A 16,661-nucleotide genomic window follows, 5' to 3' on the forward strand; every position below is an offset into this window, starting at 1 on the left:
AGGCATTTCGAACGTTCCATAGATTCTGTGAACTTCTGTCTCTGAAGAGAGGTTCTGTAGCATATGCTGCTCAGCCTGCTGGTGACAGCCCCATATTTCCCAACCCCACAGTAAAACACAAAGCCCCCCCCCCTCTCTTCTTCACCTCACCAGCATGCCCATGGGGATGTTGAGACCATGAGACTAAAGGTGACAAGGGACGAGTATATATTTGTACACACAAGCATGTGTACATGTTAATCGTCACATACTGTCCTGGCATAGAACCTCACCTCTGATACAGTTAGATATAACTGTAACCATAGAAAAGATACTTTAAGCTTAAAGTTGTTGCTTTGAGATTTGAAAGCAGAAAGGGGACACACGGATAATTATAAAATGCCTTGGGCGAGAGAGGAATATACAATATCATTATTATTATGCATGCAACTCTAAGGCAGAATGCTAATCATTCACTATAACTGGACATGTAATAAGATAGTCAATGTTTACAAATAGTCTGGTAGGGGAAAGGGAAACCTGCTTGTCAGTGTTATCTTCAGATTCCTTATCAATCTTGGACATTCCACACTAAGAAGTACTCAATCTATCTTGTTGAATTTAACCATGGGTAAAATGATTAGTGTATAGGGAAAATTAATAAAGATATGTTGAGGAAATCATAGGCAAGATTTACATGACTGCTTTAATTAATGGTGACTTTCTCACAGAATCATCCATATGCTGAGAGTTTTTCTGATATTATGATCATACATCCTCAAATATTTTCATTGTACATTCTCATGTTCTCAATGCGATATGTCTGTCATAGAATATTTAGAGACCATGCTAAAATAACAGAAAAGTAAGCATTGTTTAATTTCTGTTAGTTTGTCTAGGTAGCTGAAACATAATACTGCAGACTGAGGGACTTAATAGCAGATGCCTTCCACAGTTCTAGAACCAGGACTCCCAACATCAAGCCAGAGGCGCCATGTGTCTTGGTGGGGGGAGGGGGGAGTGCAGATGAGGAGAGGGTGAGAGGGAGAGGCAGACACAGATGCAGACAGAGGCAGAGACAGAGGTGGAAACAGACAGAGAAGACAGAGAAAGACAGAGAGAAAGACAGAGATAAAAGCCTCTCTAATATCCCTTCTTATGAACATTAATCCCACCATGAAGACCCCAGCTTCATGACTTCATCTACTAACCGTAGTCATCAGCTAAAGCCCCACTTCTGGATAGCATCATCTTATCAGAATCAAAATCTTCAACACACTAATTCGAGGCACAATATTTAGCCCATATCATAATGTTCAGGGTAATAATCATGTTGCATAAAATCAAAAGTAAAAATTGTAACTTAGATGATTTACAACTCACTTTTTGCTTTTTACTTAATATTATTCTGGGAGTTTCTACTTAGCTGTGTTGTTACTCAATATTGTTGAATATATTAAGAGTATTTTTAAATTAGCCAAAACACTAACCAGACCTAAAGTCTATACATCTCAATGAACCACTATTCAGTTAGGATAGGCATTCTGAAGCTGTGTATCTTTACATGAATTTCAGTGTAAAATGTTTTTCATTTCCAAGATTTTTATAATAAAGTTAATTAAAAATTTAAATAAAGTATTTTAAATGCTTTCAAATATTCTGTACCATCGGTGCTAATGGTGGCACAGAACTTTGCTATAAGTGTAAACTCAATTAGCTTCTCAGTTTGCCTAGCAATGGAGGAACGTTTACATTTTACTAATTTTAAAATATTTTCGATACTGATATGAAGAACATTCTTAAAATCGTTTTGTTGTTGTCATTGGAATCCTGTAGTTTCTTACGAGTAGAATTTCTGGGGAGATGTGTGTGTGTGTGTGTGTGTGTGTATGTGTGTATGTATATATATCTTACTATAGCTATTTCTTTGTGCAAGGCATGGAATTTTGTAACCTATAGTAAAATATAATATATATTATATATATATATATATATATATATATATATATATATATATATATATATATATATTATGTGTATGTGCTTTTATTAGCATTGCCAGGCTTTCCCTGAGAGAGGATATTCCAAATATATTTGCAGGCAGCAATACATAATACCAATTATTGACCTCTTCATTCATAATTATACTAAAGGTAAGCATTATAATTTTTAAATGTTTGCCAAAATATAACACTATTGTTTGAATTTACTTCTAAAATGTTCTATAGAAATGTTTACTCAACCTTTAAGCTTAGAATTACTGCTGGCCATTAGAAAAATTTTCTCACACAAAAACTGAAAAGGCTCCCCGCATGTGTGGTGGGAGCTGAAGAGGTGCCTGGATGGTTAAGAGACTCTCTTGTACTTCTAGAGGACCCAGGTTTTGTCACATGGTGGCTTACAACCATCTGTACCTCCAGTTCCAGGGGAGCCAATACCACTCCTATCTCTGCATGTACCAGGCATGAATGAAAGGCACAGACATACACACAAGCAAAACAGTCATATGCATAAACATTAAGCTATTTTTACACTTATACTTATAATCCACCTTGAGTGTATTTCAGACTGAACCTTATTTTCAAATGATTAAAGAGATGTTTCAACATGGATTCTTTTGAAAGTGAGTTGAATTACACACAAGATTTCATGCCTTGCATATATAAAACGGGCCTGGGTCTAAGGGTCCTTGTCTATACAGTGGTCCTCCTGGTATGGTCTCAGGACCACATTATTACAGAGGTCACACAGACTGGCTCAAGCCAGCTGCTGATAACCTTGATTTTTGAAACATTGTGTCTGCTGGCCTATTATAACTCCCTGAATAACAATCTTGAAAATTAAATTTCCTCATACACAATTTGGTTCTAGCATGGGAGGTCGTACATATTTAGTCCCATGGGAATAACCTAATTTGAATTCTAAAACCCAAAGCATAAAAGCTGAAGAAATAATTAATTTTGAAGTCTCAAATTAATCCTTGATCTTTTTTGGTATTTACAGCAACAATATTGATTGCTATCAAGATTTTTTTTTAAGTGAACAGTTATATAATATAATGTAGAACTGCCTTATCCAAATCGCTGCCTTCTCCAAATCCAATTTAAGCTGCCACTAGATGGGGTCATTAAGTCTTTGCCAAACTAAGTTTAATATGTTATGACTTTAAAATAAAAGAACAGTAACTTCTCTGTTAGCACTTGTTATGTAGTAAATTGTTAATTTGTACTTATATCTAGATAACCATGACATTATCTTAATTTGAGTCGATGTCATGTCTATTTTTTATTGAAATGTATATTAGATATTGCAAATTGGTAATAATAAGCAAACAAAATCAATAACATTTTCACAATATATTCACAATAACCAATTGGAAAACATAATTTATGACATGGTGCAATTATCAGATTTGTAAACTACACAGGGGTAATTCTAACAAAAGATACTGGCTTATATAGGAAATTGTTAAGTATTATTCAATAATTTTAAAGTCCTGAAAGATGAAGAGGTGTACAATGTTCATAAATTAAAAAATTAAATATTATATAGGTCTCTAGCGATTAGATAAATTCAAATTAAAATGCCAGTACAACTTCTTGTATAAATAAATGAGATGATACAAAGTCAGTACATAATAATTCAAGATTTACATTTGTCTTCAATTACTTTATACAAATTAAACTGTATAGAACATAAATCCAAAAGGTAGTAGAGTAGCTAAGCCAGGTTATTCGTGTGGACAAAACAAATCTAATTCAAATTAAATTTTTACCTTATATGCATGAGAAATATATTCCAAGACAACTAAAAACTTAGATATTTAAAACTACTCAAAGGTATGGGAAGAAAACATAAGTTTGTTTTCATCCCAGATTAGGAAGAAATGTTCTAGAAACTACGAAACACAAAGAAAAGGAATAAATTTTCTCAGGTTAAAATTTAAAACTTGCATGTATTCAAGAAATACTCAAAAATAAGGAAAAGTGAACGTTTGGATTGTAAGGAAAATACAGGAAATGATATCATTTATGACAGAGGTTATTTCTAAAGAAAATGGGAAGAAACACAAGAGTTGTTTTTGTCTGTTTGTCTGTTGTTTTTGTTTTGTTTTATTTCATTACAAAGTATATGAAATGGATAGTCGAAGAGTACATGCTTTTAGATCTGAAAAGCTGAGAGGCAGGCACGAGTATTTGCCACGTCTGAACCGATGCCACTTGAAAGGAAAATCTCAGCCCCCACTGCCTTTCTGCTGTCCCCACTTATCACAGAGTCTGGCTCCTGTGCTGTAACTTTCAGAATGCTGTCTTAGGTGTGGATTTAGGAAGAAATGATTCTAGAAAATATCAAAGTGGCAATTTTGTTTAGCTTTGGTTTTGGAGATTTTCTTTTTTAACTTCTTGTACTGACTGGTTTTGTGTGTCAACTTAACACAAACTGGAATTATCCCAGAGAAAGGAGCCTCCCTTAAGGAAATGCCCCCACAAGATCTAGCTGTAAGGCATTTTCTCAGTCAGTGATCAAGGGTGGAAAGGCCCATTGTGGGTGGTGCCAACCCTGGGCTGGTCATCCTGGGTTCTATAAGAAAGCAAGCTGAGCAAGCCAGTGGAAGCAAGCCAGTAAGTATCATCCCTCCACGGCCTCTGCATCAGCTCCTGCATCCTGACCTGCTTGAGTTCCAGTCCTGATTTCCTTTGGTGATCAACAGCAATGTGGAAGTGTAAGCTGAATAAACCTCCCCCCTCCCCAACTTACTTCTTGGTCATGTTTGTACAGGAATAGAAACTTCTAGAACTTTCTTATAGGAGCTAGAATTGTCATCACTGTTCAAGAAACAATGATTCCTTCAGAGGCATGCAGACTATGAAGACTATGTTCCCAAAGTCCTATACAGTTAGTAGGGATTTTATTAATATGAATTTCCTGTTATCTGTCTGATTAACACACCACTCATCCTTAGCAATCCTACACAAGGCAAACCCCAGAAATTAGCATTCTACTCTACTAGGCAAAGCCTAGCCAACCAGAGGCCTCTGTATCCTGCTCCCTTTCTTTTACAACACAGCCTATATATACATTATATATATATGTGTGTGTGTGTGTGTGTACACACATATATATATACACACACATATATATATTAAAGCCTCTATTATATAAATAATCAGAGTCAGTTATGTACTAAGTAGAGAAGGAAAAATCATAATCATAACAGTACAGAAATGATTGTCAGGTTGTTATGAGTTATTTTCTCAGTCTGTCTTCAGCCAAATTAACTTTTAAGGTCCCCCCACCCCAGAGTGTTAGATGGAGGCTGGAGAACTGTGTCTGGTTGTGAGTGTTTACTACTCTTGCAGAGAACCTGATTTGGGTTCCAAGTACTCACATAGAGTGGCTTGCCTTGCTGGGGCTGGAATGTGGCTCTCTCATTCAATGACCTTTATACTAGCTTTCTCTTGCTAACTGTGTTTTCCATGCCTTAAGCTTTTCTTTAAGTCCTTTTCACAAGTTGGAAGCTTAGCTGGGTGGAGTCTTACCCTGAGGTCACCACTCCCTTTAGCATCAGGCTTTTCTTTAAACTTTTATCTCCTTGAGCACTTAAATCAGACTACACTTCCTGGTGTTCCTGTTCTTCTCAAACTTGACTTTTTTTTTTTTTTTTTTTTTGCTCAGCTTCTCCCTTTCATTATAGATCTGTATAAGAGTGACCATGAATAACCAACCACACAGCAGAATCAATACTAGGCTATCTTGAAATTTCCTCTGCCAAAGCAAAACATTTTAGTTTAGCCTCAGGCATGTTGTTATGGACAAAGGCAGAAAGTAGCCATATTCTTCATCAAAATATCACAAAAAAATGGTGTCTAGGCCTCTTACAAATATTGTTTTTCTTTCAAACTTCAGCTAGGTTATCCACTGTTCTTGAAAACTGTAGAATTCAAATACCTTTTGATCTGATCAGGGAGGAATTTCAAAGTATAAAGACCAAGCTTATTTCTTACCTTAGAAATTTGCAAGAAAATAAAGCAGGTATAAAAATCACTACGGATGAGGTGCTATGTAATGAAGAAACTGGCTACAAGATCCTCAATCAAGAAATTATGTATTCAACTCATGCCAAAAGTCCATCTAAAAAGTCATTTATTTAAATAATCTTCTATTTATAGCATTTTAAATTATTAATTGGTTTTAATATATGCCATTTATTGAGAATTCATTTTCAACTAAATTGGATATCTTCCGGTCCTCTTGGATTCATTTTGTTGTGTGATTAAGGAAAACAGTTTGTTACCTATCGAGTTGTAAGCAGACATAAATCAGAGTGCAGCTGTCTAAATCCCACATAATGCTCTCCTCCCTAATTGCATTAGGAATATCATTCATTTTGGCCCAAGACTGGTTGGTGTAAGGGTGAATTTCAGTGTCCACTCAAATGCTGATTTGTATCATTTCCATTTCCTGGAACAGTCCAGGCATTGCTATTTGCATCCACAGTACATTCCTGTATACCACACCATAAAGGGATTTGTGGTGACATAGACCACTTCTTCCTCTCCCCCAAATGAGAGTCATAGCTGAAGGTCACAGTCTAAGTATACAAAAGCAAATAAATTATGACTGTTTCCACTTAACTTGACATAAAAATGAAGGCTCAACAATTGTTGCGGCCCGAGCTGCCTCACATTTGGGGATGAAAGTGTCGCAGGCTGCTCTGTCAATGTTGGAACCCGCACTGCCAAAAGCCTTGGGGGCTAAACTGTTAGAGCCTGCACTGCCCCAAGCTGCTGCAGTCCACAGGTCAGGGTTCAGCAAGAGAGAAAGTGAGGACAGACTCAAGGAATAGAGACCAGACAGAGCGTGATTCAATCCTATTTATTCTTCAGTCTCTTTTCCTAGTCCAAGTCCCAAGTCTTGAGTTCCTAGTCCCTAGTTCCTAGTCCCTACCTAGTGCCTCTAAGCTCCAAGTTCCAAGTTCTAGTCTCATCCAAGTACAAGTGTCTAATTCCTAGTTTTTGGTTCTTCCGAGTTCTCTAGTCCAAGTGTCTTCTTCCTAATGCCTAATAACTACTCCAAGTTGTACTGAACTCTTCTGTCTGCCTCTTGCCTTTCATAAATCTCACTTCTAAGTCACACCCTTAAGTCACGCCCTTAGGTCTTATCTCTAAATCTGATCTCTAAGTCTTGCCCTTAAGTCTGGCTCTAAATCACACCTTTAAGTCTCACACACCCAAGGGAAAATCCTGGGTATCTAAAACAAGATGTTATCAGAGTGTGCTCAGCTGTTGTAGGCTATTGTAAGCAAGTCTCTTGTCAGGGTATATGGCTCAAGATGGCTGCAAGAATGATAGCCGCCTTCTGTCGGCTCCCCACAAACAATGATATCTTTCCATAATAACTCTAACTAGTGAAAAACTATACTCTATACCTTCAAAAGCAGGTATGAAGCTTTTAACAGCATTGGTTATAAAGTGGGCAAATGTACTTAGAATGTATAAAAACCAATTTAAAACATTTACCACAAGAAAATTTAATAAACCCCACATCTTAATTTTCTTTTAGAATTTTAGAATTTCAAAGAGAGAGTAATTGGATTTTCCTACTCCACATTAAAAAAAAAAAATAAGCCCAAAGCAGCTCCAATTGTGCCTACTATTCTTCTTTATAAATTCCAATGTAGAGTCAGTCAGAGTCACTCTAAAAGGTAGAAGGGAGTCTCGGGGGGAGTCATGGGAAACTATGGGAAAAGAAAAAATGATGCTGGCAGTGTCCCTCAGTTCCTCAGTTGATTCAAAACTGCCTTTGTGACTACATGGAGCTTGACTAATGCCATCTCCTTCTAACCCACGAGTACTGTCAATCCTTTCTTTTTGCTCTTCTCAAGAAGATTGGGTGAATAAAAGCATAAGGATATTTTAGAGATGCTGTGATTGACCTGGGCTGATTTGAATACACAGGGCAAAGCAGATAATGTAATTTGCTCTCAGATGATCTTGGTGCTCCATGTAGTGATGTGAAGTGATGAACACTTACGAGGTGAGGCTGGTAGAAGGTCCTTAGGTCAATGAGGGCTCACATTTGAATGAGACTGGAGATCCCTTGCCTCCTGGTCCACTGTTTCAGTATGTGATCTCTTCTTCCCACAGGCACTTGCAATGTTGACACCCACCATGAAGCAACACAGCAAGGGTCCTCAACCACAGTGTAGTGTCATTAAGACTTTCAGACTCTAAACCTGAGAACAAAATACATTCCTTTCTTGGTTAAATTGGGTGATGTCAACTATTTTGTTTGAGTAACAGGGAGAACTACTTCAACAGGTTGAAATTTCTCTCAAGTACTTTGTTCCTTGTCCCCTGAAAGATACCTTCAAGATATGTATGTCTTGAATCTCAGTTGATTTGGTAACTTACTTAATCAATGAGAACTTAACACAAGGTTGTCTTTTGCAGCTTCCTTCTGAGACTCGTGGGATACTTCCCTGTGATGCCCAGCTTCTGTGCTTTGAAGGAGCCTGGAAAGATCTACATGGGAGGGGCTGAGGTCCCCCATGGACAGTCCAGGCAAGTGCCAGCAGTGATTGGGCAGCTATGACCAAACCATTTTGAGTCAGGCCAGCTGACACCACATGTTCCAAAGTAAAGCTTCTCCAACTGAAAATGTGTGCACAATTAATAAAGGACTTAAATGATTGTTGTACTGATCTAGTATGTTCTGAGTGGTTGTTAGGTAGAAATGGGTAGCTGCAAAGAAGAGAAGGGTGGAGAAGGAAATAAATAGCATTTCAGGTTTAAATAAACAGAGAATGATACATTTTGTAGGAAAGAGAGCAACAGAAAGTGGGGATAAGGCAGAACTATCTATGGGAATGGTATAGGAAAGCAGATGGATAAAGAGTATTGCCAGAAAACAATGACAATTATAGTTTGGAGTTAGTCCAAATTATTGATCTATGTATTACTCATGGTGTCATACATACCTTTATAAGAATCTAAAATCTAATCAAATCTACAGTTAATTGCAGATTTATCTGAGAATGCACTTAGCAGATAGTGAAAACCTTTATGCTGAGAAAATTAGATTCACTATTAAATTGCTTAGATAATACATTATAATTACTGTCATAAAAATATGAGTTATACAAAAAATACAGAAGATCACCATTGGCCTTTTATCTTGCCCAGAAAATAAATTACTTTAGAGTGCATGAAACTGCAGCATCAAAACTATCCTGGCCTTCTCCCTGCTTCTGAGTTTAAGATGGCTTTGAATTTTATTCATCAAGTTCCGAGAGCAGCCATGCTAATATCAGGTAAGATCCCAACAAGGAAGAGGGAGCAGGAAGACTACCAAAGCCAGAGGAGGTTTACAGCAGAGCTCTTGTCAGAAATGGCAGGACGGTCACACATATGAGTGCATGCTAAGTGCAACTGCATGCACAGGATCTGTGCAAGGGCCTGCCAGCCATAATTACAGCATAGATCAGGGGAGGGGTTCATAGACTCTGACCCTCCAGCTGAGACTCAATTGGCAACTCATGGCTGCTTCAGGAGCGAGAGTTAGTTCCTGTGAGGCAATGCATGCTCCATTACATTGCCCTATACCCACGTACACACAGGCAGCATTCACTGCACTCATTGGGCTGTTTAAAAGTCTACATGAAGTTGGGTGCAGAAAATGGAGGAGGATTTGAGAAGGAATTGGAGGAAAGGTATGGAGAATAGATTTGATCAAAACACTTAAAACATACTCTATGCATGTGTGAAGTTTTCAAGTAAGTAAAAGATTTAAAGATATGATCCAAATAAGTAAAGTTTAGAGGAGAATAATTATATTTAAATTCATAGAAGCAAACGTGTGTGTGTGTTTGCATGTGTGCGTGCATGCATGCCTGTGTATGTGATAGTGATATATCTGTTAAAAGGTATTCACTAAGATCATGCACACATGCAGGTTTAACTTAAGTGTTTACTGTGTCATGCCCAGTAGCCACATGACAGGCCTCAAAGGCTTCTTTTTCCTTCCCCAAAGAAGCAAAACTTCCAAACGATTTGTCAATTTAACCAATACTCTTAAAGAAAGCTAACTGTGGAATAATTGACTGCTCCTCTGTTTATCTATAAATACTCTCGCTATTTATAGAGTATAAACAGCTGGGTAGACATACAACCCTTGCTCTGACTGAGGCTCATGCTGCCTAATGTTCTCAGTAAATACCTTCTGACAACCAGTTGCTTGGGAGGTTTGTGTTTTGCCCTCTGTCCGTTCTGCTAAGGAGAAACATGACAACCACTTTTAATAAAAGCTTCAGTAAATAGACTCTGAAAGTTGAAATTGGAATTATTTAACTTCTGTTAGTGTGTCAGAAAGTTTTTTGGACATAACCCCTAATAACTCTCTGGTGAACCAAAAGTCAATATATTTTTGCAGCACTTAACTTTTCATGGAATAGCTTTCACCTCTTTTCACAATAGGTCAAAGCAAAAAAAATGTATTTGAATCCCTTTCATCTGCTATCCCATTAACTGAAAATATTCTTTGTGTGTTCAATGCCTGTCACATTTGAAAAGAGGGAGCAGAGATAATGGGAGGGGAGGCAGGAAGGGAGAGAAATGGGAGGGGCTCGTTCTAAAATCTACAGTTGATTCACCCTGAGAATTAAACTGACACTTGTGTTCAGTCTCCGTGACATAGAGCTTCTGTACAAAATGCCACACAAATATATGTGCGACCCTCTAGGGCTTTTATTTCACAAATTGGGAAAATGAAATTTGTACAGGGGGAAACGTGATTTGAAATATGAAGTATGTCCCTTCTCTCAACACATGAACGCTGTCACCAGAGGGATTCATGACATCACTTTCTTCAGGGCAGCCCCTAACAGGCTAAAAATCTAGATGTTATTAGACCCTGCTGCTAAAGACATGGCAACCATGGAAGACCCTTTCCCATCTTGCTATAGTAAGTAACAACCTGCTGAGAAATTTACCTTTAATGTACAAAGCTTCAAAAAGTTGAAGTTGTACTTAACTGAGTCTGCTCTCCCTATTGGTCTCAAGAGAGATAAATATCATGAGATCACTTTAGTGACTAAACACAAGTTCCAGATACTCGCTGAGCTTTCTGTGCACATCATTATTATACTGAATTTATCATGCCAGGAGTAAGGCAGCTGTTTTTCAAATAAGGAAGCAGAGGTTAATTCTGTAAGGAGTCAATTCGGGGTTTCTACGTGAAATAATCTCTTTTCACAATGCATTTATGTGCACAACTATCACCCATGCTGAAAAAGTTGCATGTGTGACCAGCATCACAGTGATGGTTTGTGTCCAGTTCAGAGTTCCTACTTTAGATAAACCGATCTTCACAGTTCTCCTACAGAGGTGCTATATGGAAAGAGGCCGGAGACCAGCCGGAGAGGAACAAGAGCCGGTAGCTCTGTGAATATGATCAAATTGTGTTATGTGAGCGGAGAACAACTTTTTGTAGAAGTGGATGACCTGAATTCATGGTGTCTTTCTTTAAAGAGGTCAGCATGTTGAGTCTTGTAAGTTGTGTAGGGTCACCCAAGATACACAAGAGTAACTATTTAATTGCAGATCTGTGGGACAGGATTAATTGTATACACCCAGTATCCAGCCTTGGGTTTGACTTTAGGGGAATGTCAATCCTGACCTTCACAAGCCCAAAGTGACACTTCAGTGTGTTGTTGCCTAGGACGTATTGGTCAGTGATGCCCAGTAAAACAAGCTGCAAACTCACCAGAATGAGGAAGGGAAAAAACCAAACCAACCAAACAAACAAAAACAAAAAAACCCACCGCCAAACACCTAGAGGTTCCAAATTGCTCAGTCTAAAAATTGTTAAGTTGGAAAATATTTATTGGATATTAGGTTACCTTAAAGCAGACAAAAATTCTAATCTATCCCAGGACAAACATTGAGACTCTTTTTTTTTAACAATAGATGTCAATCTATCATTCCATCAAGAATCCCCTAACAGAAACTGTTGCACTTTGAATTCTATCAAGGGTTAATATGGAGAAGGAATGTGGGAGACACTTTGAACGTGGTTGGGTAGTCTTACATACAGCTAAAGCATTTTAATTCTGCTTCCAAATGTTCTTGGTGTTGAGTCACAGGAGAAACTCAGATGAGGGATAGTGACACGTGTTTTGCCAGAAGCAGCAAGAGAGTCTGCAACCTGTGCCACTGCCTTTCTGATTTAAAAAAAAAAAAAAAAAAAGTTTGAAACCTTTGACTTTTCTACTGTCACCTAACTGCAGACACGTAGACATGTTCCTCTGTTTACTCTTCCCACTCTGTGCATCCATTCATGTGTTAGGGAACTAGGGTCCCTAGAGTAAAAATATTACCGACAACTACAAAGTGAACACAGTTTTAACTGTCTTGGGAGCTGCCAGTGCGGTTGTTTCTGGCTATCAGTGAGGAGCCAGAAGATGTTAAATTGACATCTGTTAGAAAATAGTTTCCTAAGTCTTGTATTTCAAAATGTGGAAAGGAGAAACAGATGACTCTACTTTTTTTTTTCTTTTTTGGCTCAAACTGAGAAACTAGAAGATCACACCAGATGTGCAGGGATGTTTCTTTGTAAATACATGCTGTTCCCTGAGAAATAGCACACTCAAAGGCAGGGGTCAGAGAGGCACTCCTCAAAGTGTACTTTGGGTTTTGCATTTTTTAAAAAAAAATTATGGATTTCTATTGTGATTAAAATGCTTACAAAGATCTAGGGGGTAAGAACAATTAATTCAATGTTTTCACAATTATTGTGACTTGTATAATCTCAGTTCTCTGTAGAACTGATTAGTGGGAGATCTACATAAAATTTGGAGAGGAGACACACCATGACAAAGAGTGGAGACTGCTGGATGGAGTGACTTAAGAAGGAGGACACTCCTTGGAGTGTCTGACACATTTATCACAAGTTGCTTGTCCTCACATGCATAATTGCATAAGGAAATACTATCAGGGAGTAGTCATTTTACATTCAATTCTCAGTATCCCATCTTTCCCATTGGACAGCACCCTGTTACGGTATGTGCACATCTAAAAAGAGCACATGCCTTTCCTTATGTACCATTCAGACTGGATCAGTTTCAGAGGAGAGCATGTGGGGATTCTAAGCTCCTAGCTATAATGACTGGGTTGAGGGTTAAGCACATGACCTACTTTAGGACAGTCGGATACATTCTAAGACAGTTCTGTGAAAGGTTTCCCTGGCTTAATCTAAACTTTTCAGGATATAATCATCAAGCTCTTGGCTGACATTTTTACCCCCATGAAGAAAGAATGCAATGAAAATAAGCAGCACAGAGGAGGAGAGGAAGAAGAGAGAATAATAAAAAGAGAGACTTTGCTTCTGGTCTGGGCCCAAGCACTGAGCAGATCTTGGGCCTCAGCTCTAACCCCAGTAGTAACACCCACCCCACACAGTTCTGATACAACCAAGATAACAGGAAAGACAGACAAGCTCCAGTCAAAGACAGGGCAGGTAGCACTAAGGAGATCCAGATGGTAAAAGGCAAGTTAAAGAACAAAAGCATCAGCAACCCAGGATACTTGGCATCATTAGAACCTAGTTCTCCCACACTAGAAAGTCCTGAATTTCCCATCTCACCAGGAAAGCAAGATTCATATTTAAAATCACATCTAATGATGATGATAGAGGACTTTAAGAAGGACATAAATAACACTCTCAAAGAAATTGAGGAGAACACAGGTAAACGAATATAAACCCTTAAAGAAGAAACATAAAAATCCCTTAAAGAATTACAAGAGAACACAACCAAACAGGTGAAGGAATTGAACAAAACCATCCAGGACATAAAAATGGAAGTAGAAACAATAAAAAAATCACAAAGGGAGACTACCCTGGAGATAGAAAACCTAGGAAAGAAATCAGGAGTCATAGATGCAAGCATCACCAACAGAATACAAGACATAGAAGAGAGAATCTCAGGTGCAGAAGATACCATAGAAAATATTGACACAACTGTCAAAGAAAATGCAAAATGCAAAAAGTTCTTAACAAAAAACATCCAGAAAATCCAGGACACAATGAGAAGACCAAACCTAAGGATAATAGATACAGAAGAGAGTGAGATTCTCAACTTAAAGGGCCAGTAAATATTTTCAACAAAATTATAGAAGAAAACTTCCCTAACCTAAAGAAAGAGATGCCCATGAACATACAAGAAGCCTTCAGAATGATAAATAGACTAGACCAGAAAAGAAATTCCTCCTGTCACATAATAATCAAAACATCAAATGCACAAAACAAAGAAAAAATATTAAATGCAGTAAGGGAAAAAGGCCAAGTAACATATAAAGGCAGACCTATCAGAATTACACCAGACTTCTCACCAGATACTATAAAAGCTAGAAGATCCTGGACAGATGTCATACAGACCCTAAGAGAACACAAATGCCAGCCCAGGCTACTATACCCAGCAAAACTCTCAATTACCATAGATGGAGAAACCAAGATATTCCATGACAAAGCTAAATTTACACAATATCTTTCCACAAACTCAGCACTACAAAGGATAATAAAAGGAAAGTTCCAATACAAGGAGGGAAATTATACCCTAGAAAGAATAAGAAAGTATTCCTCTCCCAACAAATCCAAAAGAAGATAGACACACAAACAATGCCACCACCTTGTTTAAGAAAATAACAGGAAGCAACAATCTCCTCTCCTTAATATCTCTTAACATCAATGGACTCAATTCTCCCATAAAAAGACATAGGCTAGCTGGGCAGTGGTGGCATACACCTTTAATCCCAGCACTTGGGAGGCAGAGGCAGGTGGATTTCTGAGTTTGAAGCCAGCCTGGTCTACAGAGTGAGTTCCAGGATAGCCAGAGCTATAGAGAAACCCTGTCTTGAAAAACAAACAAACAAACAAAGACATAGGCTAATGAACTGTATATGTAAACAGGACCCAGCATTTTGCTGCATACAGGAAACCCACCTCAGTGACAAAGACAGACACTACCTTAGAATAAAAGGCTGGAAAACAATTTTTCAAGCAAATGGTCCTAAAAAACAAGCCATTCTAAAACCTCCAGCCTGAGAACACAAAGGGAAGGACTCATGGCTCTACCTGTATAGGTAGTTGAGGGTGGCCTTGTCAGGCATCAGTGGAAATGGAGGGCCTTTGTACCTGAAAGTTTGGATTTCCTAGTGTTGGGGAATTTGATAGCAGGGAGGCAGGAATGGGAGGATGATGGGAGCACACCCTCATAGAAATAGGAGGAGGGGGGATGGGATAAAGTGTTGGGGGGGGGGAATGGAAGAGGAGATAACATTGAAAGGTAAATAAATAAAATATCCAATTTTTTAAAAAAAAAAATAATGGGTCTGGCAATTGTAGTTGAGCAGTTGAGACTTTTTGTCAACAATTTATTACAGGGATTTTGTATAATCCTCAAGGACAAAGTATTGTGGAAGAAGCCCATGGAACTTTAAAAAGATTGGTGAGACATATTGTTGCTGAGACAAAGAAAGATGCTGACCTGTGAGTTTGCTGAGTGCCCTGACAGGGTGACTGGGGAGCTGTACTAGACATATGTTTTTTTACCCACCTTTACTTGGCTATACCCCAGATGGGACAAGCTGCTTTGCCTCAAGTTTTTAGACCTTGTGGGATAGAGAATTGAAAATAGAAATTATGTCTTTTGTATTCTTCTTAAAGGTGCCCAGCTTTTAAGACTCAATCATGTACTGGTCTAGAAATCAATCCAATATGGGAAATAAGAGTCTACTTTTTGAAGACTGGATCTGGACTTTGTCAGAGTCATATTTGGAAGCTATCTGTAGCTTGCTATGATGTTAGGATAGCAAGAGACAATGTTGGGACAGGATCTGGATTTCAAACAAGGGTTAGTGCATGTTTTAAGGCTCTTTTAATTGTCAAGCTAAAATTGGTTTTGTCTCTTCTACAGCATTTATTGTAAGTTGCATTGACTGTATAATTTCCAATTATGTTAGTGTGTTGAAACCTGGCATGTCTGTTACAGGGATCTATCAATCAGTTTTTGTCTCGCTGCCCTGAGTATTAGAAAACCTTGATTCTCTGAAAAAAGCTTGAAAGTGCTGGAAGAAGTGAGTTAGGCTTTAAGCAGAAGCAAGAGGGTAGTAGGCTTGACTATTGCTGGTATAACAGTTTTAATTCTATTAATAGCTAGCACCACTGCTTCTGCAATAGCATTGACACAAGGAATTAAGACAACTACTTTGTTAACCATCTAGCAAAAAATGTTACTAATATATTGAGTATACAAAAGGATTTTTATTGGTATCTGGAACAATGAATGATGCTCTATAACCCATTCAAATTATCTGAAGGAGGCTCAGCATTCAAGAGTTAGGAGCCATCCCAAGTATCAGGACAAATATCATTAGAGTTGCATCACTTTTGAAATTCACAATGATTGTCATTATAATTAGAAAAAGTTTAAAGATACCTGTAGGATATTTGGCATAATCTTAATACCTCTCTGGGTGTGTTAACTTTGCATAGTGAGATTATGAATTTAAAGAATACTGCTCTGTTGACCTTTGGTGCTGCAGATAATGCTGATAAAACTATCCATGGCCTGAGCTCAGTACTTTTTCCATTTTGGACAAACCTCAGGAATGGCTTATATAGCTTGA

This window comes from Arvicanthis niloticus, chromosome 17 (genome assembly GCF_011762505.2).
Source record: "Arvicanthis niloticus isolate mArvNil1 chromosome 17, mArvNil1.pat.X, whole genome shotgun sequence".
In the NCBI taxonomy this organism is placed as follows: Eukaryota; Metazoa; Chordata; class Mammalia; order Rodentia; family Muridae; genus Arvicanthis; species Arvicanthis niloticus.